Here is a 24,611-nt window from a genome sequence, read left to right as displayed (position 1 = left end):
GTTCTTGCTGAAAGTGAAAGTGGAGAAGGTATAGTACTATGTGCCTTTGCTTCAAGGGTGGATCCTCCTTTAGAGGCAGAGGGGGAGGTGACGTTGCCAGTGACAACCTCCGATGCAGTAGCGGGTCAGAAGGGTCTGACAGCCCTGAAAGAGGAGGCGGCCACACATGAGCATGAGCTAGAGCCTATCAGGCAGCAGTCAGTGAATATGAATAGCGGTACCAGAGCGCCAATAACAGGGCAAAAATATTAAAAGGACTGATTTATTAATACACACACAACGCGTTTCGGTGGACACAGCCACCTTCATCAGGTGTTGGGGTGCGGTAGAGCTGCCTTTAATCTATTGTTTTTTCACCTGTGGGAGCAATTTAATTAGAATTACTACCCTGGTTTTCCAAGCTGCGCTGCCCTAACCCCTCCGGAACGCTGCCGGGGGTGTTGGTGAAGCTGGGCGTCTATCTCGGCGTTACATGCTACTAACCTGACCACGTGATATACCACCAAGAGATCAGGATCTGTGAACGCCGCTGGAAATAGATGACAGCCACCAACAGAGCGGAGCTTGTGGAGCTTTACACTGGGGTTGTGCAGAGGTGCACAACTTCATAAGGTTAGTAGCCATCCCCACACCCCTCTACAAATTGCAATACTGAGTCACCCATTGCGCCTTGTTCTCTCCTCTCTTTACATATCAGGCAGCAGTGTCAGAGTGACATGCAACAACTATGTGGAAGCCTGGAGATCGTGTCTTCAGACCAGCAGAGCCTGGAGTCTGAAAGGCAGAAATTATACCAGGTTGTGAGAAGCTTGCAGCAAGAGCTGGAAGAAAGCAACGAGGAAGTTGACCAATGGAAGGAAATGTTCCAGGGAATTAAGGAGGACCGCCGAAGAACCAAGGAGGAGGTTTTGCGGTTGAAGCTTGAGAAGGAAGCGCTGCAGGATGAAGTTTCTGGGCGTGAACAAATCCTAGAGCGACTGCGCGAACAGTTCAACCGGGACCTGTGTGACTTCAAGAGGCATGAAAAGTTCAGTGAGGAACTGCAACAGATTAAGAGAGATTATGAGAATCTCCTCAAAGTTAATGAAAAACTAGAGGAGGATAAGGTGCAAGTGCGCCAAGTGGTTGAGACCACTCTGCAAGACACCCGGGATGAAAATGGTGATCTTCGCAGAAAGACCTTAGGTCTGGAAGCTCAGGTGAAGGAGTGGCAGACGTTCTGTGATAATCTCCAGAGGGCAGAGACGTGCCTTAACCGGTTCAGGACCGCCCACTGTACATAAACGTCGGCGCTGCCTGGGCTCTGTGCAGCGCCGACGTTTAAAAACGGTGGGTGGTCCCGCAGCGCTCAGGACCCCCAGGGTCCTGCTAGCGCTGTGGTTCCGGTTCAGAGCGATATCTCTGACATGTGGCATCATGGGGACCTGATTGGATCAGGTCCCCATGAAGTTAACCTGTTCCTATCTTCTAGATGCCGCGATGCATAGCGATCGCGGCATTTAAAAGATAGTGACAGCCGGTGGTCGGCGATCGGGACCCCCCACATACCTGCCAGCGGCTGGGATCCCGGTGCTGTGATCTCTGACATCATCGAGACCTGATTGGTTCAGGTCTCGATGATGTCAGCGTCACACCAGCCTATCAGAGAGATCACCAGGGAAGTTTGTTTTAGCAACAAACTTTCCCGGGCGATCTGCCTGATAAATACACTGTTTCTCCTCCGATCTCAGTGAGAGAGCAGAGGAGAAACACTGTGACAAGAGCTGTCAGCCTTGCCACAGTAAAAGTGAAAAAAATAAAATTAAAAAGAAAGTAAGAGTTAGGGTTAGTCAGTCTTGTCAGATCAGTCAGTCAGTCCTGTCAGATCAGTCAGTCAGTCCTGTCAGATCAGTCAGTCCTGTCAGATCAGTCAGATCTGTCAGTCCAGTCAGTCCTGTAAGATCTGTCAGTCAGTCCTGTCAGATAAGTCAGTCAGTCCTGTCAGATCAGTCAGTCCTGTCAGATCAGTCAGTCCTGTCAGATCAGTCCTGTCAGATCAGTCCGGTCAGTCCAGTCCGGTCATTCCAGTCAAAAAATATAAAAATAAAATGGCCCGTCAGACTTATACCGCAGAAGAGGTGTATGCCCTGCTATGTTCTGACACTGATGACAGTGCAATCTCAGATGGAGATATGGATTTTGAGGGCTTTAGTAGCGGCGACACTGAGAGCTCAGAAATGAGCAGTGATTCTGTTCCATCTTCAAACCCAAGGACCAGTACAGCAATAGGGGCAAATAGCGCTACTGGAGAAACGTCTCCAAATCAGGGAACACTGCCCAGTACAAGCGCTGTCCCTGCTACCAGTGAATTGGCACACGCCAGTGTACAAGGGGCTTTGCCACATGATCTAGCATTTCCCAGATGGGAGGCTTCGGATTCCGCTGCTCCATTCAGCCCTGATTTCAACGCCATTCCTGGTATAAATGTGGAGGTGGAAGATTTTGGACCAATTCATTTTTTTAATTTGTTTTTTACAGACAGCTTGCTAGAGCATATTGTCGTGCAAACAAATTTATATGCATCCCAATTCATAAGCCAGAATCCCCGATGTTACTATGGTAGGGCAAATTTATGGACACCAACTAATGTCCCGGAAATAAAAAATTTTTTAGGGCTTACATTTGCCATGGGGCTTGTTAAAGAACCGAGCATTCAATCCTACTGGTCCAATCACCCTGTTCAAGCCACCCCTATGTTTTCAGTCGTTCTGCCTAGGACCCGTTATGAAATGCTCATGCGGTTTTGGCATTTTAACGACAATAGTCAATGCCTGCCCAGAAATGCCCCAGAACATGACAGGTTATATAAAATTAGACCCATCATTGAAAATTTGTCAGAAAAATTCTTAAGCCTCTACACCCCAACACAAAATATTTCTATAGATGAGTCGCTTTTAAACTTCAAAGGAAGACTGCACCTCAAGCAATTTATTCCATCTAAAAGGGCAAGATTGGAATAAAGCTCTATAAAATGTGCGAAAGTTCAACCGGATACACATCCGCCTTTCGCATATATGAGGGGAAAGATAGCCAACTAAACCCACCAGGATGCCCTACTTATCTGGGGACATCTGGAAAAATTGTTTGGGAGCTGATAAGTCCATTTTTTCAAAAAGGCTACAATCTATATGTGGACAATTATTACACCAGCATACCCCTATTTAAAAGTCTGGTTGAACACAACATCGGGGCTTGTGGGGCCATCCGTAAAAAACGTCAGGGGTTTCCACAACCATTGGTCAACCAAAAGTTTCAAAAGGGGCAGTCAGGGGCTGTACGCAACGGAGAACTGCTTGCCCTGAAATATAGGGATAAGAGGGATATTTTTGTCCTCAGCTCGATCCACACAGATGCCACAAGGGCTACTGTAGAACTAGGATCCACCACTCCTAAGCAAAATCCTATGTCAGTCATTGACTACAACAAACACATGGGGGGTGTGGACCTTGCAGACCAGGTTCTACAGCCATACCAGGGAACAAGAAAGTCCTATACCTGGTATAAAAAGTTGGTTATTTATTTGTTTCAGGTGGCCACATACAATTCTTTTGTGTTGTTCAAAAAAGCAGGAAATTCAGATCCTTTTCTTGATTATCAAGAAAAGGTAATTGAAAATCTTGTCTTTCAAAGTGTTAGCCCCGCTCATCCATTAGAATCTGAGGATGTGAAAAGACTCACTGAGCGACATTTTATTGCACTTATTCCAGCAACAGAAACAAGAAGGAACCCTCAGAAAAGATGTCGTGTATGTACTAAGAGAGGAATGAGGCGTGATACCCGCTACTATTGCCCACAATGCCCATCATTGCCAGCCTTATGCGTCACTGACTGCTTTAAAATCTTCCACACAGAACCACGTTTTTAAACTGTAAAAATGTATCCCAATTTGTCATTCAAACATTTGGTTCATTTAGTGAATGACACATTCGAGTAGAGCTCACTTAATTTCCAGGGGGGGTTCTCCAGAATCTAAACCTTCCATTGTGTGCTTGTTTCTGGAAATCATCCATTGAGTTAAATGGTCACTAAACCCATAGATGAATTCCCAGAGGGGTGTCATTTCCAAAATGGGGTCACTTCAGGGGGGATTCTTTAGCTCTGGTACTCTGAAAAGTGCCAGAACAGCATAATCCCCCTGAAGTGACCCCATTATGGAAATGACACCTCTGTGGGAATTCATCTATGGGTTTAGTGACCATTTACCTATCTACTTATTTTACCACCACTAGATTAATTTATACAGAGGAGTAGATTGTAAAATTCGGTCACTTGTTGTGGGTTTCCTCTGTTTAGGCACCTCAGGGGCTCTCCAAATGCAACATGGCGTCCGCTATCCATTCCAGTCAAATTTCCATTCCAAAAGTCAAATGGCGCTCCTTACCTTCCAAGCCATGCCGTATGCCCAAACAGTGGCTTTGCACCACATATGTGGTATCAGCATGCTCAGGAGAAATTGCACAACACATTTTGGGGTCCACTTTTTCTGGCTGCCCTTGTGAAAATTAAAAATTTGAGGCTAAAGTAGCAGTTTTGTGTTAAAAATGTGTTTTTTTTATTTTCACACTTCAACATTATAAAATTCTGTGAAGGCCCTGAGGGTTCAAGGTGCTCACCACACATCTAGATACGTTCCTTGAGGGGTCTAGTTTCCAAAATGGGGTCACTTGTTGGGGGTTTCCTCTGTTTAGGCACCTCAGGGGCTCTCCAAATGCTACATGGTGCCCGCTATCGATTCCAGTCAAATTTCCATTAGAAAAGTCAAATGGCGCTCCTTACCTTCCCAGCCATGCCGTGCGCCCAAACAGTGGTTTTGCACCACATATTGGGTATCAGCGTGCTCAGGAGAAATTGCACAACACATTTTGGGGTCCATTTTTTCTGACTGCCCTTGTGAAAATTAAAAATTTGAGGTTAAATTAGCAGTTTTGTGAAAAAAAGTTAAATGTTCATTGTTTTCTTCCACATTCCAAAAATTCCTGTGAAGCACCTGAAGGGTTAATAAACTTCTTGAATGTGGTTTTGAGCACCTTGAGGGGTGCAGTTTTTAGAATGGTATCACTTTTGGGTATTTTCTGTCATAAAGGCTCCTCAAAGTCACTTCAAATAAGATGTGGTCCCTAAAAAAATGTTTTTGTAAATTTTGTTGTAAAAATGAGAAATCGCTGGTCAACTTTTAACCCTTATAGCTTCCTAACAAAAAAAAATTTTGGTTCCAAAATTGTGCTGATGTGAAGTAGACATGTGGGAAATGTTATTTATTAACTATTTTGTGTGACATATCTCTCTGATTAAAGGGCATGAAAATTCAAAGTTTGAAAATTGCAAAATTTTCAAAATTTTTGCCAAATTTCTGATTTTTTCACAAATAAACGCAAGTGATATAGAAGAAATTTTACCACTATAATGAAGTACAATATGTCACAAAAAACAATCTCAGAGTCAGGGGGATCCGTTGAAGCGTTCCAGAGTAATTACCTCATAAAGTGACAGTGGTCAGAATTGAAAAAATTGGCCCGGTCACGAAGGCAAAAACAGGCTCGAATAATGCGAGCTCGGATGATTCAGTGGATGTAGGAGCCGAGATCAAGGAGCTCAAGGAGTCGCTACAAGCCCATTGGAAGCAAGAGAAGCTTGAGAGACTGGCTGTTGAGAGCTGAGTGGACGCATTGGAGACAGAGAGGTCTGAGAGAACTCTACTATTAAAAGAGCAGTTGAAACAGGAAGAGCTTCAGAGACGGGCCGCTGAGAGGCGGGTGACGGAGCTAGAGGAAGAAGTTTTCGGGCTAAAAAGTCGTCTGGCAAAGTATCACTCAGTGAAGGAGGCCTCCTTGGAGAAGGAAAAGGGCAAACACGTGGCGCTCTCTCCCTTATACCATGAAAAGGTGGACCTGAGGAGAGCTAAGAGTATGGTAACAGAAGATAAATATGAAGTGGAGGTGATCAAGATGAAAGTTCGTGAATTGGTAGCTGTGAGTCAGCTCAGGGGAAGCGTAAAGGGGGAAGAAGCTGAGAGTCAGTTGTCCCTGAACCCTGAGCTGGTTGATCGTCTGGAGACCGAAACATCTCAGTACAATTGCCTCGTAGATGTACCCGAGGATTTGAGGGAAGAATGCACCAGTGAGTCCGTGCATGAGGAGTTTAAGAAGGCTGTGGGAGCCTGTAAGGTGTACTTGACCTCAGAGGCTAGACAGCTGGTGGTCCTGTCCACGACCGAAGTAACAGTGAAGAGGGTGGCGATCCTAAGTGACATGCACTGGCGATGTATTCGACGAAGCAGTTTCTCCGGTTGAAGACGGAGCAAGCCGTTAGACAACTGGAGCTTAAGAGAAAAGCTCACAGTCGGCAGGAAGAGGTCATCCGGGTGCCTCATGTTCTGGTGAGAAACCTCGTTGGGAGAAATGGCCGAGCCATGCAGATGATTGTGAAGAAGTCTGGTGTGGTGAAAGTAAGCAGTCCACGTGATCGTCAAGACTGGATACCAGATGAAGACGGCATGGTGTCATTCTACGCTATAGGAACGGAAGAAAGTCTTGCATATATGAGCATGAAAAGTACCGAGTGACCTACGTGCGAGAGGTGGAACAGTTGAATCTCGCTAGACTGCGAGTAGATGGACAGTATCATCTGAGCAGTAGAGGATGGCAGCCGTCTGGAAATGGTGGGACCTGACAGAGAAAGGCCCGCTAGATAACAGAACAGCTGAAGTTAGGGACCCTTCAAGATGTCCTGAGAGTAGTGGGCGTGTGTTTAGAGGTTGTGAGACCTCCAGTAACTCAGGTTTGGGTGGCCCATACAAACGACCCAATAGAGGACGGGACAATATGGAGTCGAACCGGACCTTGGGTACAAGGACATGTGAGTCGCACTGCTGCATTGACCGCTGGGAGTGGGGGAGACCTGACAGGGTTTCGACTGACCGCTGGGAGCGGGGGAGACCTGACAGGGTTTCGACTGACCGCTGGGAGCGGGGTAGCGCTGACAAGGTTACGACCCGGAAATAAGACTTGATAAAGTCAGTGACGGTGACAGTTGGTAGGTCCCTAAGGAATGGGCTAATGTCATTGACTAATATTCCAGGGGCTGAGCGGCACAAATGATAACTACATAGTCTCTGTGTGAACTGGGGGTTAGAATGTCATTGTGTATATTAGGTGTTCAACCCCACAAGTTTGAACAGGGCGAGGGATATGTGATGCAGCAGGCATCCCTTTAATGGTTCAGTGTGTGTTTTGACGGACCATGTACCTCCCTCAGCTGACTGGTCACATGACTGTGACATCATACAGGTCCTTTTGCTCACAGAAGGTCTGGACACGTGATTGTGAGATAAGCACAGGTCCTGTGGCTGTTTCTATAGGATATAAAAACCCTGGTGATTTGAGACAGAAGTGTGCAAGGGGTGTGATAGGCGTGAGGCCTGTTCCCCATGTGTGTGGCACCGTGTGAGGCCTGAGGAAGCTTGGTGGATTCTTGGAGGGTGAAGCCTGGATCCTTGTGTGTGTAAGCGATGCCAGTAAGCCTTGGAGGGCCAGAGGTTTTGGAGGATATGTGTCCTGGAGGGCAGAGCCTGGATCTCTGTGTGTGAGAGATGCCAGTGGCCTTGGACGGGGATAAGGGCTGGAGACCACGTGTGGTAAGCATTAGAGCCACAGTGGTGGCGGAACAAAGCAGACTGAAGCAGCTACAACCCGGCGAAAGGTAAAACACTGCTTGATGTGGACATTGATATGGACATTGATGTTGGTGCCTAGCCGGGGGGGATGTAACTGGAGCCAAGATGGCCTGTCTGCTAGTTGAAAGGCTCCTGGATGTTATATGTGTAATATGCCGGTGAGCACTAAGATGGACTGTGTGATCAGCAGTTTATGAAGTGTAATAAACTGTTGGACTGTGAAACACCACAAAGTCATGGCTGGTGTGCTTTAATTGACGCGCTGCAGCGAGTATCCCCCAGTATGATGACTAGCGCTTCCTTACAGTAGACTCAGAGTTTGTCAGTAGCAAACAGTATTTAGGTTAAGAACTTGGCAGTGACACAATAGTTAAACTCCGAACTTGTCAGTTACACACAGTATTTAAGCACAGAATTTGCAGGTTACATACAGTATTTAGGCTCAGAATTTGTCAGTTACACACAGTATTTAGGCTCAGAACTTGTCGGTTACACACAGTATTTAGGCTCAAAACATGTGAGTTACGCACAGTATTTAATTTCAGGACTTGTCAGTTACACACTGTGTTTAGGCTCAGAACTTGTTTGTTAGACATAGTATATAAGCACAGAATTTGTCAGATGCACACAGTTTTTAGGTTCAGAACTTTTCAGTTACATACAGTATTTCAACTCAGAACTTGTCAGTTACACAGAGTATTTAGGCTCAGAATTTGTCAGTTATACACTGTTTTTAAGCACAGAACTTGCAGGTTACATACAGAATTTAGGCTCAGAAATTGTCAATTACACACAGTATTTAGGCTCATAACTTGTCAGTTACATACAGTATTTCCACACTGTACTCGTCAGTTAAACAGAGTATTTAGGCTCACAACTTGTCAGTTACACACAGTATTTAAGCACAGAAATTGTCAGCTACACAAAGTATTTAGGTTCACAACTTGTCACTTACATGCAGCATTTAGGCTCAGAGCTTGTCAGTTACACACATTATTTAGGCTCAGAACTTGTCAGTTACACACATTATTTAGGCTCAGAACTTGTCAGTTACACACAGTATTTAGACTCAGTTCTTGTCAGTTAGGCACAGTATTTAGGCTCACAACTTGTCAGTTACATACAGTATTTAATCACAGAACTTGCCAGTTACACAGAGTATTTAAACCCAGAACTTGTCAGTTACATACAGTATTTAGGCTCAGAACTTGTAATTTACACACAGTACTTAGGCTCAGAACTTGTCAATTCCACACAGTATTTAGGCTCACAACTTGTCAATTACACACAGTGTTTAGGCTCAGAACTTGTCAATTCCACACAGTATTTAGGCTTACAACTTGCCAGTTACACAGTATTTAAGCACAGATCTTGTCACTTACAAACAATATTTAGGCTCAGAACCTGTCAGTTACACGCAGTATTTAGGCTCAGAACTTGTCAGTAGTGATGATCAAGCATTCTTGCCACTGCTTGTTACTCACCCGAGCATCTCACAGCTCGAGATGCTCGGAGCTCGGAAGTAGTCCCCGGAGGCTCGGGCGGGAGCTCGGGTCCCCTCCCTTAATTTTTTGCGCTCCTTAAAGAGCCAATGAATATCCAGGGATTGCCTGCCACACACTGTAATGCTAATTCATCGCACTCTCAAATGATGAAATGCAAAATTCATTTATTTGTAGAACAAACCCAGAAAAAACTTTCAAACCAATAGTGAGTGGCGACACAAGAGAAGATGTTTTGGCCTTTTACATGGCCTTATTCATTTTTGTCGCTATTGTTATTTGGTTTGTACATAGCCTGGGGTTTAGGTTGTAGTTATTGGTGGGGCCACAGAGGTGGAGGACTTGAGCAGGTCCAGGAAGCGCTTGCAGAAGGGCAGGCTTGAATTGTGGTACCGAGGCTTGTAAGTAGCGTTCTGTGGGTGTGAGCGTCCTGTCTGCGATGAGGGTGTAGCGGCGCTCCTGCGCCTTGCTAGTGAGGAATGGACAGGCCACCTCGCCTCAGACTTAGTGCACGCCAATTATTTTCGTTACACATTGTAATGCCACAGCCATGTTGGTTGTGGCATTACAGTGATTGGCTGGCTGCACAGCATCATCAGGTCTATATCAGACCTGGCGCCGCCATGCTCGTCACAGTCTACCCTGGAATCAGGCAGAGTAGGGAGAGGTGCTGCTGAGCTAGGAAGAGTTTTGCTTATTCATAGTTAGTGTAGGTATGCCACAACATGTAACTATATCCATCTGAATCAACAGTCCTTCTGAGGACTAATCCAGCTGCATAGATATAATCAGTGCTAGGCAGGCAGGCAGTGTGTGTGGCATGCTGCAGTGCATACAGCACATGAGCCTGCATTCCAGTTCTGCCTGCTGCTGCTGCTGTTAAAGAAATTTCTAGATAAAGCCCCAAGTATTTGGGGCCAGGGATATATTTTTATCTTAATCCTGATTATATGCTTAAAAAGCAATCCAGAGAACACTGTTTTTCTGTTCCATTTGCTTGTTGACACTGCAGAATACAGCCAGATCCTTTCCATATTACAGCGATAAAAATACAGAAGTTTGCAGTGGACGTGGAAAATTTTGGCCTCCATTTAAATTTTGTTGCAGTGTGTTTGTGAAGTTATTCACATCAGGTCGCTGTTAAAAATAGTAACCTATAGGCCAGCTATTTAAAACTGTGGTTTTCCTTCACATTTATCACATATAAGTTTGCTCCAAATTCCACCATTTGTAACGAATGTGGAAAATATTTTCCTCCATTTAAATTGGGCAAGGTGCGTGGCAAGGGATGGGAACTGGACGTGATGGTGATGGTGCATGCAGAGGCCGAGGCCGTGGGCAAGTTTAAATTGTGCCACAACAAACACCCACATCTTCTCGCCCGACCTTCCTGTCCCAATTACTAGGGGACCGCAGCACACCACTATTGAACCCAGAGCAGTGTCAAAAGGTTGTTGTTTGGATAGCGGTTAATGCTTCCAGTCAATTTGCCACCACCACTTCCACCCTGTCTTCCACACGGTCAAGTCTCAGTAGCCGTGAGTCTGGACCACATATTCCTCATCCTGATCCTCCTTCCTCCCACCATGCCGAGTGCCCGGAGACAACTGATCCTACACTTAGACACTCCTAAGAGCTATTCACCTTTCCATTTATAGATTTGGGTCTCTCGCCTGGTTCACTTGAAGCGGGGCAAGAGGAGAAAGCATGTAGCGATGCCCAAATATTTCAGCAGCCACGGTCACACGAAGGAGATGGTGGGTAACTGTCACAAGACGTGGATGATGATGAGACACAATTGCCAGAAAGTCAGGAGAAGGACCAGGGTGCAGAAGTGGAAAATGAGGTTATGGACAATGAAGTCACTGACCCAACCTGGCAAGGTGACATGCAGAGCGAAGATAGCAGTACACAGGGGAAAGAAGGCGCAGCAACACAATAGGCAAGAACAAGCAGTGTTGTGGTCACAGACAGAAGGCGGGCAACAGTTCCCCACAACACCAACACGACGGAAGTTGCCTGTCCAACTGTTAGGTCTTCCTGAGTCTGGTTGTTAATTAAAGACTCTGCCTATAACCCCAAAAAGGCCATTTGCACCATCTGCCAGGCCAACATCATTAGCGGTAGCAAAACTACCAGCCTGACCACCACCAGCATGAACAGGCACATGGCAGTAAAGCACCTGACTTTGTGAGCCGAACCCAAGGGTCCAGGAACAGTGTCTGCAGGTGACACCACTGCTTCTTCCACTGTTGTGCGTGCAAGCCAATCCCCTGTCCATGGAACATGCGAAGATGCCTCCTGCCCTGCAACGGTCGTTGCACACTCTCAACTAGCACCATCAAAAAGCACATCCATGTCCTTGTCCCAGTGTAAAGTTCAGTTGTCCATACTCCTGTACTTGGAATTCAAGTGTAAATATGCAGCCAACACCCCACAGCCCAGATGACTAAATTCCCACATTTCGTGACTGCTTGCGCTCGAAATGTTGCCTTTTAGGCTCGTAGAGATGGAAGCCTTCCACAACCTGATGGTGGCGGCCGTCCCTCGATAGTCGGTGCCCAGCCGCCACTATTTATTCTGGTATGCCGTCCCACCATTACACAAGCATGTGTCCTGCAACATTAGCCCATGACCCTCATGTACTCAGAATTTTGGGAGACAGTCATTACTGGTTGGTGACACTTCTAGACCCACGCTTCAATGAGAACTTTCTATCTCTTATTCTCGAGGCAGACAGATCTACTAAAACGGGACAGTACCAGAAGGCCCTTGTTGAGAAATTATTTAAAAAATTTCCCACCTGAAAATGCTGGCGGCAGAGGTCACAGTTCATTGGACAAGCAAGGAGCACAGGGGAGAGAGACACAACTCCAATTCAGCAGAGGCAGGGGAACACTGACAATGTTCTGGGAGAGTTTTCTCAGACCCTCCCAACCCACAGGCCTTGAGGCGCGGGGTATTCTCACAAGGAGTGCAAAGTTTGTGAAGATGCTGAGGGAGTACCTTGCCGACCGTACCAATGTCCTCCGTGATTCCTCTGTGCCTTATAATTATTGGGTATCCAAGCTGGATACGTGGCATGAACTGGCTCTCTGTGCCTTGGAGGTCCTGGCCTGCCATGCCGCTAGCATTTTGTCAGACCGGGTTTTTAGTGCCGCTGGTGGAATTATAACTGATAAGCGCATCCGCCTGTCAACTGAAAATGCTGACAGGCTGACTCTTATAAAAATTAACAAGGGCTGGATTGGGCCAGACCTCCCAACACCACCGAATGATAGCTGCATAAAATAAACTCAAATCTAGTGGTTTTTTTTGGGAGGTGTATTGCCATGCACCTCTTCACACCCGAACATGGGTATACGCTTCCTGATTTTGTCAATTTGCTCTTGTCCTCTTCATTCTCCTCATCCTCCATCACCACCATATCTACCATATAACCTCCTGTTCGTGTCTTGCAAGGGTCATTGGAGTTCCTCCAAATTTTTGGAAGCTGTTGCTTCACTGCATAGGTAAATACTATGGGAGACCCACTTCCAAATAATGGGAACATTTTTTCATTAGGCCCTCCTCTACATCTCTTCCAAAGGGCATTGGAGAGCCTCCAAATTTTTGGCAGCTGTTGCTTCACTGCATAGGCAAACACTATGGGAGACTCACTTCCTAATAACGGGAACATTTATTCATTGGGCCATCCTCTACATCTCTTCCAAGGGGCATTGGAGAGCCTCCAAATTTTTGGCAGCCCTTAGTTCACTGCATAGGCAAACACTATGGGAAACACACTTCCTAATAATGGGAACATTGTTTTCAGTAGGCCCTCTGACCTCTATGTCTCTTCCAAGGAGCATTGGAGTTGCTCGAATTGTTTGGCAGCCGTTGCTTCACTGCATAGGTAAGTACTATGGGAAACCCACTTCCTAATAATGTGAACATTTTTTCATGAGGCCCTCTGACCTCTGTGTCATGCAAGGGGCATTTGAGTTACATCAAATTTTTTCAGCCGTTGCTTCACTGCATAGGAAAACACTATGGGAGACTCACTTCCTAATTATGGGTACATTGTTTTTAGGAGGTTCTCAGACCATTGTTTTTAGGAGGCTCTCTGACCTCTTCGTGTCTTTCAAAGGGCATTGGAGTGCATCTAAATTTTTGGCAGCTGTTGCTTCACTGCATAGGCAAACACTATGGGAGACCCATTTCCTAATAATGGGAACTTTTTTTAATGAGGCCATCCTCTACGTCTCTATCAAAGGGCATTGGAGTAGGTCCAAATTTTTGTCAGCCCTTGCATTCACTACATAGGCAAACAGTACCCACTTCCTAAAATGGGAACATTGTTTTCAGGGGGACATCCTCTACGTCTCTTCAAAGGGGTATTGGGGTGCGTCCAAATTTTGGGCAGCCCTGCCACTCACTGCATATGCCTTAACAGTATAGGAGATCCACTCTTTAGTAATGGGAACAACAAAGCATAGCCGGCTGATGGCTCTCTAACAAAAGTGAGGGCCGACTGCTGGCCCTTTAAGAATAGTAAAGGCTGCCTGATGGCCCTATAAAAATAGGCTTTGTGACTTTCGGAGTCCCTCCTTCATAAATGAAACAAGATGTGTCTGATCATTTCTCACACACCACATGGCCAGATAAGATAGTAAAATGTTATAATGAATGGCATTCAATGGTGACTGTATTTTTCACCATTGAAAGCAATGCAAAAGTGCAAAAATGCTACATGTGAGCATAGCCCAAGGTGTGGGGGACCATTTTTGTTTTTGGTTATTTATTTTGCCTTATATGAAAGTCATTACCCTCGAAAGGATGTTCCTTAACATATTTCCTTGGAAAATCCATTTTGGTTTTGTTTTTGTAAGTTTTATTGTAAGCCTGTAAAAGTGGCGCAAGACTCTGACAACATTGTTCACAGCAGTGTCTTGGGAGTCAGAAATGCTTCCAGGGGTCTTCCACATGCTGTTCCCATGTCATTTGAGCATTGCTCCCATTGATTTCTGCAATTTCCAGTCCTTCAGCAGACCGCCGGGGGGGGCCGCCGGAAAAATGCTTGAGTTTCCCAAAGACTTACATTGGGCTCGTTGCTCTGGTCAAGCACCCAAGAATTCCAATTTGCTTGACCCGAGCAACGAGCACCCGAGCATTTTAGTGTTCACTCACCACTACTTGTCAGTTACACACTGTGTTTAGGCTCAGAACCTGTTTGTTAGACATAGTATTTAAGCACAGAATTTGTCAGTAGCAAACAGTATTTAGGTTAAGAACTTGGCAGTGACACAGTACTTAAACTCAGAGCTTGTCAGTTACACACAGTATTTAAGCACAGAACTTGCAGGTTACATAAAGTATTTAGGCTCAGAATTTGTCAGTTACACACAGTATCTAGGCTCAGAACTTGTCAGGTACACACAGTTTTAAGGCTCACAACTTGTCGGTTAAACATAGTATTTAGGCTCAGAACTTGTCAGTTACATACAATATTTAGGCTCAGAACTTGTCAGTTACACACAGTATTTAGACTCACAACCTGTGAGTTATGCACAGTATTTAGATTCAGGGCTTGTCAGTTGCACACAGAATTTAAGCTCAGAACTTGTCAGTTACAAACAGTATTTCGAATCAGAACTTGTCAGTTACACACATTATTTAAGCACAGAACTTGTCAGTTAAAAACAGTATTTAGGCTCACAACTTTTCAAATACACACAGTGTTTAGGATCCAAACTTGTCAGTTACATACAGTATATAGACTCAGAACTTTTCAATTACACACAGTGTTTAGGATCCGAACTTGTCAGTTACATACAGTATTTAGACTCACAACTTGTCAGTTAAACACAGTATTTAGACTCAGGACATGTCAGTTACACGGTATTTAAACACAGAACTTGTCAGTTACACACAGTATTTTGACTCAGAACTTTTCAATTACACACAGTATTTAGGCTCAGAAATTGTCAGATACATACAGTATTTAGACTCAGAACTTGTCAGTTACACACAGTGTTTAGGATCCGAACTTGTCAGTTACATACTGTATTTAGGCTCACAACTTGTCAGTTACACACAGTATTTAGACTCAGAACTTTTCAATTACACACAGTGTTTAGGATCCGAACTTGTCAGTTACATACAGTATTTAGACTCATAACTTGTCAGTTACACACAGTGTTTAGGATCCGAACTTGTCAGTTACATACAGTATTTAGGCTCAGAACTTTTCAATTACACACAGTGTTTAGGATCCGAACTTGTCAGTTACATACTGTATTTAGGCTCACAACTTGTCAGTTAAACACAGTATTTAGACTCAGGACATGTCAGTTACACGGTATTTAAACACAGAACTTGTCAGTTACACACAGTATTTAAGCACAGAACTTGTCAGTTACATACAGTATTTAAGCACAGAACTTGTCAATTACATACAATATTTAGGCTCAGAAGTAGTGTTGAGTGATTGTATTCATTACTATTCGCTATTCGCATGGATAGTACGGTATTCAGGTTACTCGCTATATTGCGAGTATTTGTGTACTCGCCTCGCTATATTCGGATATCCCTCCCTGCAGTTTGGCCCCTCCTTTGCAGCCACTAAACATACTTGGCTTCTTAACCAATCACAGTAATGCCGCAGACATCTTGGTTGTGGCATTACAGTGATTCGCTGGCCGCCCAGCCTCATAGGGTCTATTTAAGCCTTACCGCCGCCATTTTGTGCACATTGCATCCGGAGCCTGCATTCTACAAGTATAGGGAAAAATCACTGAGCTGCTAGGGAGAGTGTTTAGGCCTCTTTTTAAAACAAAATTCCTGTTCAAGGCTACCTGCAGTGTTGCAGTGTGTACTAGTTCAGTGTAGAGTAGGGAGGGAAAGATGATCGAGCAGGGATAGTTTAAAGGAGCCGCTCACTAGCTCCATAATAACACCAAAAAATAGCTCTTTTCAGAGCTGAAGACACACAGCAAAGTCAGAGTACAGGGAGAGAGAGATTGTGTATTACGTTGGGAGAGGTTAAAGTGTTCTTTCAGTATCCATTTTAAAACAACCGAGGAAAAGGAATATTTTTCCAGCACACAAAGTAGTAGCATTTTGTGCTGCCTTTTCTTTTAAAAGCATCGGTCTATTTTCCTTGCTGTTTTAGGGCTCAGAGCCTGGCTTCTGCTGACCACATTAGTCCACTTAAAAAGGCAGTTAGTGCCCCATGCAAAGCAGTAGTCCAAATATTTCCTACTGCCTGCTACCAAGCACGCACCAGGCCATTTTACCCACTATTTTGGCTGTGACAGCTTGCTTAGCTTGTGCCATAAACATCTGAAAATCTGTCAACAAAACCCAAAATGCCAAAAAATCTTGTTGTTAAGGTACAGGAACGTGAATGTGGACGTGGTGTTGTCAGTGGTGCGCGAGAAGGCACACAGTCTGTGTCAGGTCAGAGGAAGCTTGATGCATCCACTATGTTCCTGGAAAAATTTCCCGATCAGGAATGTAAACGTGTGTGGAAGCCAGAAGAGCAGTCTTGGATAGCAGACAAGGCCTCTATGCATTTGTCATGCAGCAAAAATCTTCCACGACCATACAGTCTACAGTGGATACACAGAAGGCTGGCCTATCCAATCCTGAAGCTGGTTCTCCTTCCTCCCACCATTATCAGTCACAGGAGACATATGACCCCAAGGTTGGCCACTCTGAGGACCTGTTTGGTACGTATCCTTTAGTTGTCTCTGGCCTATCCCCGTGCAGCATTGAAGAGGGGCGTAAGCCTTTGAGGACCTACGGCCAAATGAAAGCAACTTGGAGGAGCGTCGATTACTATCTCCAGATGTGGAGGCTGATGATGATGAGACACAGTTGCCATAAGGTCAGCCTACAATATCAACTGGGAAGTAGGATGAGATGGAAGACAAGGTGGTCGATGATGAGTCCACTGATCCGATCTGGATCATTGGCACGCATAGCTATGAAAGCGACACAGAGGAAGATGGATATGTAGCACCAACCCAGGCACCAAGGGGTTGTGGTTTCTCCCCAGAGTTAGAACAGGGTCAACTGTTCCCAAGAGCACCCCTCCTGTGCGCCAAGTCAGGGCAAGGGGGCGTTCAGCTGCTGTGTGGAATTTTTTTTTTGAAAGTCCTTCAGAGAAAAACATTGTAGTCTGCAGCATCTGCCATACCAAGTTGAGCAGAGGCCAGGGCAAAGGCAACCTGACCACCACCAGTATGTGAAACCACATGGCAGCCAAGCACCCCAGTTGGTGGGCGGAACACCAAGGTACCAAATCTGCGTCTGCGGGTCAAACCAATGCCATGTCACCTGGGTTATGTCTTTCAGAATCTGCTGTTCAGGAAGCAGGCGCTCATACCTCCTGCCCACAAGCTGCGGTTAGTCACACACAACATAAAAGTTGTGGAATAAACAAATTAACCACCATCATGTGAGTGCTGGGATTTGCTCTTCCTAGAAACATTGTTTTCCACGTGCACCACCCCAGCTGTACGGAGTGCCGACTATATTCTCTTGATACTGTTCACACACAACAAACATCAAACACATCCACTTCCTTGTCCCAGTGAAGCATCCAATTGTCCATGCCTGAGAGCTTGGAAAGAAAGCATAAATACCCAGCCACGCACCCACAGGCACAAATACTAAACTCGCAGATTGCCAAATTGCTAGCTGTGGAGATGTTGCCGTTTAGGCTTTTAGGAAAACAGAATTTCTGTGATCTCTTGGCTGTGGCTGCCCTACAATACAGTGTTCCCAGTCGCCACTATTTTGCCCGGTGTGCCGTCCCTGCATTACACAAATACGTGTTAAACTATCTGAACCGTGCGCTCACCAACAGTGTAACCGGGAAGGTCCACCTAACAACAGACACTTGGACAAGTTGTTGTGGACAGGGATGAAACATTTCTGTCACGGCACACTGGGTGAACCTGGTGGGGGGTGAGACAAAGGAGCAAACAGGAACATCACACATCCTACCCACGCCAAGAATAGCGGGCCCAACTTATGTCAGGGTTTCCACATCTTCATATTCCACTTCCTCTCTTCCCTCCTCCTGCTCCTCATCCTCTGCTGAATACCCTCCCCATCACTGCCAAGCTGGGACCTGTGCAGGAGCACAATGGCAAAGCGGCAACACGCTCTGCTGAAGCTGATCTGATTAGTTCTGAAAGCACACACTGCAGCAGAGCTGCGGCAAGCTTTAAAACAACAGACCGATCAGTGGCTCTCCTTTCTGCACCTCTAACCCAGTCTGGTCACCTGCGATAATGGGCGTAACCTGGTGGCGGCTTTAAAGTTCGGCAAGCTGATACAAGTGCCATGCATGGCTCGCGTGCTGAACATAGTTGTTCAGAAATTTCTGAAAACTTACCGTGACTTGTACTGGAATGTACAGTGGTCCTACCAAACTTGTCATTGGAGGCCCTTGTCACAGGTTGTGCCACATTGTGACTGTGATAGGTGATACATATTCAATAGAAATGCACTTTGAGTCACCCTATTTGGCAAAAAAATGCCTTGCTTGTGCCACTATGTGACTGAGACTGGGGATACATATTCAATAGAAATTTACACTGACTGTTGATGACCGACTGATGGCCCTCTGAAAACTTGAATTGAGGTCCACAACTACAACAGTACTTTATCGTAGATAATGTTTGTTAAGGGAGGCCCTTGTCATGGAATCTTCCTGCACCTATGACACAGCCTCCAGGAGTAATTTTTGGAAACAAGATGCACATTCTGCACTGGACCAAGTAGTACAGTATTAAGAAGTCTTCTCTTCCTATATAATCTGGGGAATAATGACAATCAAAATCTCTGAGCCATTTGGAGAAGCTTCTCCAACCCATCCTGGAGGGGGGCACCATATATCCTTTGTCCATTGACTTGCACAAGTGATATATTTCAGCTCGTCATTCAGTTGACTAGTGCAGCTTTAGTTTTCCGGTTCACATATTTCTGACAAACCTGAGGATCACAGGCCGCACTCACTGTCACCTTCTAGTACTCCATGTCTCTTGGCTTTTTTCTCTGTAATCTCTGCCATTAAATGAGTTAAATAATAGAATGAGGGCCTTACAATATGAATATGTGAGGGCACTCTCAAATGTACACAAGAGGCACCTCCAAAATCTCTAGAGGAGGGCACTTCAAAATGTATGTTATAGGGCCACACGAGGGCTCTCACAAAACTCAGCTTTCCTGCCTCCTCAGGCCCTCTGAACATTTGAATTTAGCGCCGCAGTATCACATGGTGGTGGAGGAGGAGGGGGTCAAGCCCAATGCTACAATGGGCACATTGTAAACTGCTATGGAATATGTATTCCACTATCTGAGCGTCAATGATAGAGGGACGGCCCAAATGTCTAAGTAACAGCTGTCCCTCCAAAACGCATGTTACAGAGCCACCTGAGGCCTCTCAGGTCAAACATCAACATACCTACTGGTGCGTTCTAGCTGTGCTTGTAAAGTGCTGGGGAATAGCGAACTAAAAATTATGTAGGACAGAGGGACCTACAAAATGTATAAGTCAGGGCCCTCCCAATTGTAAACGGCGAGAAAAAGCCACAACAGTATGTGTGAACAAAGGCTAAAAGGGATATTTTTTGGTTTCTCTGGTTTATTTAGCCTTATATATAAGTTATTGTGCAGGAAAAATTGTTTCCTAACCTTTTTGGCCTGTAAAATGCAATTTAGGTTAGATTTGGTAGTTGTTCTTGTGTGTCTGTAAAAGTGGCGTAATACTGCGACAAACTTATTCCCAGAAACCATATGTGAGTCAGAAATGCATGCATGCACATTCTCCAGGCTCTTCCCATTCTGTTTCATCACTTTCCCATCCATTTCAGCCTTTTCCTCAGGCCCCCAGACTCCTTTGTAGGGTCCAACAGAAAATTACTCGCATTTCTTATTGATTTACATTGTACTAGGTATTCGGAACGAATACGTGATTATTACAAAGTACTCGTTACGAGTATAGCGATTATTAATATTATGGTACTCGCTCATCACGTCTCAGAACTTGTCAGTTACACACAGTATTTAGGCTCAGAACTTGTCAGTTACACACAGTATTTAGGCTCAGAACTTGTCAGTTATACACTGCAGTAAGTAAAAAGGCACAGTGTCCTATGTCCAACACAATTACACAATATTATTCAAGGACCTTGTCTTTGTTACTTTCTTTTGTAGTCAGCCTCTCTGTACAGCAGGTTCCATTTTGCCTTGTTTGCTCCGTCTTTAGCTCCTCTTACTCTGGTACCAGCTATTACTTGGAACTGGATCTACTGGTTATGGTGAATTTATGAAATTTCTCTACATTAGGCTGCTCTCTGCTTCTCAAGGGGATCTGATAATATTTCCTTGCAGAATCTGTATATAGACTCCCATTTTAGCCATTGAGCTACATGACTTTATCCTCAGTACTAAGAAATAGGACTTTGCATAGATTTTATCTAATGCAAACCAAATTTGTCTTACCAGGCTCTGAGGTGTCTAAAATCTCCAGAGTATAATATACATAGTGAGGAAAAAAAATCTCACCTTGCCACTGACCTTTCTTACCACAGCAGCCCATCATCCAGTCTTCTGTGCAGCTCCCTCAATCCTCTCCTCTCCTCTACTTTTTCTTTGAAGCGCTGACACAGAGTGAAGATAAAAAATAGGACATCACTTGTCATAGAGATTTAGAAAAAATGGCATAAGAAGCTACATGGAAGATGATAAATGGGGGTGGTGGTATTTTTTTTCATGCCTTTACTTGCCCTCTACAAATCAGCAGAATAGTTCCAAGGTGCTATGCTTATGACACAAAATATGTACAGTACAGATTAAAAGTTTCGACACACCTTCTCATTTAAAGATTTTTCTGTATTTTCATGACTATGAAAAATTGTACATTCCCACTGAAGGCATCAAAACTATGAATTAACACAATTGGAATTATATACTTAACAAAAAAGTGTGAAATAACTGAAAACATGTCTTATATTCAAGGTTCTTCAAAGTAGCCACCTTTTGCTTTGATGACTGCTTTGCACACTCTTGGCATTCTCTTGATGAGCTTCAAGGGGTAGTCACCGGAAATGGTTTTCACTTCACAGGTGTACCCTGTCAGGTTTAATAAGTGGGATTTCTTGCCTTATAAATGGGGTTGGGACCATCAGTTGTGTTGTGCAGAAGTCTGGTGGATACACAGCTGATAGTCCTACTAAATAGACTGTTAGAAATTGTATTATGGCAAGAAAAAATCAGCTAAGTAAAGAAAAACGAGTGGCCATCATTACTTTAAGAAATGAAGGTCAGTCAGTGCGAAAAATTGGAGAAACTTTGAAAGTGTCCCCAAGTGCAGTTGCAAAATCCATCAAGCGCTACAAAGAAACTGGTTCACATGAGGACCGCCCCAGGAAAGGAAGACCAAGAGTCACCTCTGCTTCTGAGGATAAGTTTATCCGAGTCACCAGCCTCAGAAATCACAGGTTAACAGCAGCTCAGATTAGAGACCAGGTCTGTGCCACACAGAGTTCTAGCAGCAGAAAACTGTTAAGAGGAGACTTTGTGCAGTAGGCCTTCATGGTAAAATAGCTGCTAGGAAACCACTGCTAAGGACAGGCAACAAGCAGAAGAGACTTGTTTGGGCTAAAGAACAGAAGTAATGAGCATTAGACCAGTGGAAATCTGTGCTTTGGTCTGATGAGTCCAAATTTGAGATCTTTGGTTCCAACCACCATGTCTTTGTGCAACGCAGAAAAGGTGAACGGATGTACTCTACATGTTTGGTTCCCACCGTGAAGCATGGAGGAGGAGGTGTGATAGTGTGGGGGTGCTTTGCTGGTGACACTGTTGGGGATTTATTCAAAATTGAAGACATACTGAACCAGCATGTTTACCACAGCATCTTGCAGCGGCATGCTATTCCATCTGGTTTGCGTTTAGTTGGACCATCATTTATTTTTTAACAGGACAATGACCCTAAACACACCTCCAGGCTGTGTAAGGGCTATTTGACCAATAAGGAAAGTGATGGGGTGCTACACCAGATGACCTGGCCTCCACAGTCACCAGACCTGAACGTAATCGAGATGGTTTGGGGTGAGCTGGACCGCAGAGTGAAGGCAAAAGGGCCAACAAGTGCTAAGCATCTCTGGGAACTCCTTCAAGATTGTTGGAAGACCATTTCCGGTGACTACCTCTTGAAGCTCATCAAGAGAATGCCAAGAGTGTGCAAAGCAGTCATCAAAGCAAAAGGTGGCTACTTTGAAGAACCTAGAATATAAGACATATTTTCAGTTGTTTCACACTTTTTTTGTTAAGTATATAATTCCACATGTGTTAATTCATAGTTTTGATGCCTTCAGTGTGAATGTACAATTTTCATAGTCATGAAAATACAGAAAAATCTTTAAATGAGAAGGTGTGTCCAAACTTTTGGTCTGTACTGTATTTGTGAGAATACAAATGCTTCAAAAAATTTGAGTCAAATTTATGTAGCCTTGAATCGAAAGCCCATGTTTACAACATTTTGGCTATGATTTGGGTTGAATAATTCCAATTTTAATCTGTTGTATCAATATTTATTTCCATGTAGATGAAGAATCCAGAGATTCATTTGTAAACAGTTTTGGACACATTCTTCCAGCAACGATTGGCACAATTTGCCTTCTACTTCTTGTACTGCTTGTGTACGCTTGTTGGAGGTAATACACGTTACTCAATCACCATTAATGACTGTGAATTCCTACATCTCATATCTGTCTATTGTCTGGTTTATAAAACTCATTTTGAAACACCCAATTGACGTATTATGGGTTAGTCCGGTGGGGTGTTTCGTTTTTGTAACCTCCAACAACTAGAGCAGAGACCATCTGCAAAGAGCATCTTTGACAACACCACCCAGTCTTGTTCCAGCGATGTTGATTTTTTCAATAGGGTCTCTGCTTTTGGCTCTATTGATGGAGAAGACATCACAATGAATATCTCTGGGCAGCACACACTGTACTGATGTTGCTTGGACCTGTGATTCCACCCAGGCATACTAAGGATTGGGGGTGCTGTCCTGAACCCCAGCTGCAGTAATTAACTCCATGCTGTGGCCCTTGAGTAAGCACCACACCTGTATTAAACTTCTAGAATTCTGCTGCGGACTGACCGATATTGTGCTCTGTTAAGGATAGCGCAGGTGTAAGGGTGGTGAGGATGGCGTTCCATTCCTCTAACATCTCCTAGTGGTTAAATCTATGAAAATGCATTTTACATATGTGTTACAGTGTTATATTTGAGTTATTCTTCTGTAGCTGAAGTTTCCTGTTGGTAGTATAGGCAGGCTTAACTGTAAAGCCCAGGTCAGGATGGGGAGGATTGAGGGTTAGTGACAGGAATAGGAAGTTCAGTTAGTAAGTGAGTTCGGACAAGGAAAGAAGGACACTCCTCTGGTCAAAGTGTCCTTCACCGGAGTGTCTGGATGTAAAAGAGGAGGGAGGACAGAAAAGCAGACAGACAGAAGGAAAACAAGTAAAGGAAGGAGCTTGAATGGTAGTCAAGGAAAACCTATAGCAGGTGCGTTGGGAAGGGGACTTTGGTTCAGCAACTTTGTGAGAGTCCCTATAGGCCTCCAGGAGTGGAAAGTGTCAGCCAAGTCTTGAGAGCTGTGGGTCTGTGAAGAGAGAAATCAGCGAGGCTGCGGGCACATAGAGTAAAGGAGTTAGCCACAGGTGATCCGTTTACATGGTTCCTGAAAGTGGGCAGAAGATATAGAAAATAGGAAGGAGCAGCTAAAATGTTATTGCTGGCTAGGAAGTAGTGTTGAGCAACCCCCGTAGTGTTTGAGTTCGGTTCGGTTCGTCGAACACCCGTGTGTTCGCCGAACTGTTCGTCGAACTGTTCGTCGAACACCTTCGAACACCGTTAAAACCAATGGCAGGCAAACAAAAACACATAGAAACACATAGAAACCACCTTCAAAGGTGTCCAAAAGCTGACAAACTGCTCAGAAGACACAACTAACACATGGAAAAGTGACAAGAACATATAGTCATGCGAAAAGAAAAGAGGTGGAGGAGTAAAAGGAGGGGGAGACACAGATATAGGCATGTCATGCCCTTCTAAAATCCAAAAAGTGAGAAGCCGACACGTTCAGTCCGCTCCTGCCCGTGCCACCTCCGTGTCGCCGGGTTTGTGCCAGAGCCGCGGTGAACCCTGACGGCCAGCCCCCCTCTCCCAATACTGGTGCCTGTCCGCTGGTGGGTCGAGCGAGCCCCCCTGTGGTAGAGGCAGCTCTAAGCTTTTTAATTTAAATTGTCTCTCTAATTTGAATGAATACACTTTAAATCCATTTACAAGGATCTATTGGAGGGCAAGTCTCATGCCAGCAGCCGCGTAAT

The 24,611-nt window shown here is 44.7% G+C and overlaps 1 long non-coding RNA gene across 1 annotated transcript in view; it reads left to right on the top strand.

Moving 5' to 3' along the window:
• The window catches only part of LOC141173012 (uncharacterized), a 90,007-nt gene that overhangs the window by 30,496 nt on the left and 34,900 nt on the right, over window positions 1-24,611 (top strand). Inside the window, exon 2 of the long non-coding RNA XR_012252571.1 lies at window positions 22,820-22,928. This is a non-coding gene — a long non-coding RNA (uncharacterized lncRNA). The remainder of the gene's footprint in view (window positions 1-22,819; window positions 22,929-24,611) is intronic.

Source organism: Phyllobates terribilis, unplaced genomic scaffold (assembly GCF_046119375.1).
Source record: "Phyllobates terribilis strain yellow unplaced genomic scaffold, ASM4611937v1 Scaffold_12__6_contigs__length_324123572, whole genome shotgun sequence".
NCBI classification, from domain to species: domain Eukaryota; kingdom Metazoa; phylum Chordata; class Amphibia; order Anura; family Dendrobatidae; genus Phyllobates; species Phyllobates terribilis.
The sequence above is the reverse complement of the archived record's forward strand: the minus strand, read 5'-3'. Positions and strand labels throughout refer to the sequence as shown.